The sequence below is a fragment of the Microtus oregoni genome, unplaced genomic scaffold, assembly GCF_018167655.1.
Source record: "Microtus oregoni isolate MIOR12 unplaced genomic scaffold, Mior012 000058F_ref0000040, whole genome shotgun sequence".
Classification (NCBI taxonomy): domain Eukaryota; kingdom Metazoa; phylum Chordata; class Mammalia; order Rodentia; family Cricetidae; genus Microtus; species Microtus oregoni.
The window spans coordinates 532,480-534,633 of NW_024543834.1; the positions used below are offsets into that span (position 1 = coordinate 532,480).

Below are 2,154 nucleotides of genomic sequence, written 5' to 3' on the forward strand. Positions count from 1 at the left end.
GATTTCTGTCTCTTCCCAGCCACCGCCTCCCATTTCCCTCCCCCTCCCCTAATTAAGTCCCCCCCCCCCCCTCAGCCCGAAAAGCAATCAGGGTTCCCTGTCCTGTGGGAAGTCCAGGGAACCCCCCACCTCCATCCAGGTCTAGTAAGTTGAGCATCCAAACTGCCTAGGCTCCCACAAAGCCAGTACGTGCAGTAGGATCAGAAACCCATTGCCATTGTTCTTGAGTTCTCAGTAGTCCTCATTGTCCGTTATGTTCAGAGAGTCCGGTTTTGTCCCAGGCTTTTCCAGACCCAGGCCAGCTGGTCTTGGTGAGTTCCCAGTAGAACATCCCCATTGTCTCAGTGTGTGGGTGCACCCCTCATCGCTTCTCGGCCTTTTGGCTAAGATCAAGTGTAGTCTCTGGGAATTCTTAACTTGGCATTAGGATCATAGATTTAAGAGACTTAGATTCATGGAATTTGAAAGGGGCAAGATGACGTGGGGTGGAGGTGACCTTTTCAAGGTCACAGGGGGCGGAACTGAAGCATTCCGCCTTGAAGGCAGCTTCCTTTACTAGGCACAGACCTCATCTTGCCCAGAAGACAGTACTAGGAAGGCTGGGTGTCCTAGTCAGTGCTCTGTTGCTGTGAAGAGACACCAAGACCTTGGCAACTTTTATAAAGGAAAACATTTATTTGGGGCTGACTTAGAGTTCAGAGGTTTGGTCCATCGTCCTCATGGTGGGGAGCACGGCAACACACAGGAGACATGATAGCAAAGAGCTCTACATCTGGATCCACAGGCAGCTGGAAGAGAGGCTCTGGACTTGGAAACTCAAAGCCCACCCTTAGTGACAAACTTCCTCCAATAAGGCCACACCCCTAATCCTTCAAATAGTGCCCACTCCCTGGTGACTAAGTATTCAAACCTATGAGCCTATGGTGCCATCCTTATTCAAACGACCACACTGGCCCAACAGAGCATCCAGTCTTGTGGGTCCTTATCCTGGCTGCCTGTTAGAGTCACGGGGGTGCTTTGAAATACCAGCCACCTGTGGCTGCACCCCTACCTCGGAATCTCCTTAGCTGAGAATGACATTCCTAGCAGGAGTCAGCACCAACAACCACTGTGCTGGGCAACACGTGGCTTCGGAAATGGGGGACTCCCAGAACTCAGTGAGTGACAGGAAGGCAGAGAGGACCTCTCACACAGCTCGCTGAGTCCCCATGCAGGACTTCTAACCTGATGGATTTCCACCCTTGAGACAGGCTTCATTTGGTCTCATCAAAGCTTTAGAGAGGCTGGGTGGTGGTGGTACACACTTTTAATCCAAGTACTTGGGAGGCAGAGGCAGGTGAGTCTCTGTGAGTTTGAGGCCAGCCTGGTCTACAAAGAGAGTTTAGGACAGCCAGGGCTACACAGAGAAATCCTGTGTCTAAAAACCAGTTAGAAAAAAAAAAAAAAGCTTTGGAGAACCTGGCCAGGAGGACATGTGGATAGGAACATGTATTCCAGGGGGCAGTAGAGAATCTGTAACTGTTCTGGAAGGAATGAAGATGTGGTGTGTGTGTGTGTGTGTGTGTGTGTGTGTGTGTGTTGTAGTAGTAGTAGTAGTAGTAGCAGTTTCTTGTCCTGATCACCAGCCTGCAAATAATGACACAGACTTATTAATTATGAAAGCTTGACCTTAGCTTAGGTTTATTCCTAATTAGTTCTTATAACTTAAATTAACCCATATTTTTAAATCTACATTCTGCTGCACAGTTTGTTAATTCATCTCTCTGTACTGCCCATCCTCCTACTTCTGCATCTGGCTGGTGACTCTGCCTTTCTTCTTCCCAGAGATCTCTCTTTGCGCAAAAGTCCTGCCTATCTCTCCTGCCTAGCTATTGGCCAGTTATCTTTTTATTATACCCCATCAGTACATCTTCACACAGTAATCAAATATCTCAAAACATTTCCTCCTTTTTGTCTAAATGAAAAGGGAAGGTTTTAATTCTAATACGGTAAAACTATATACAATAAGAACAATTATCAGGTAAGAATTATATTTACAATGTACAGTCTAGCTGTATTTTGCAAATGAGAGAAAGTATTATATTATCTATCCTATATTGGTGAGTCAAAAGTTTTGTGCCTAATTTATTTTCTATCATAACTTGTATTATCAAC

General features: G+C 46.2%; 1 non-coding gene across 1 annotated transcript; it reads left to right on the forward strand.

The window, feature by feature from the left end:
- The first annotated feature begins 363 nt into the window (after nt 1-363).
- On the forward strand, nt 364-551 carry LOC121438943. The gene has a single exon (XR_005973135.1). It is a non-coding gene; the product is annotated as a U2 spliceosomal RNA (small nuclear RNA).
- Nucleotides 552-2,154: the final 1,603 nt, after the last annotated feature.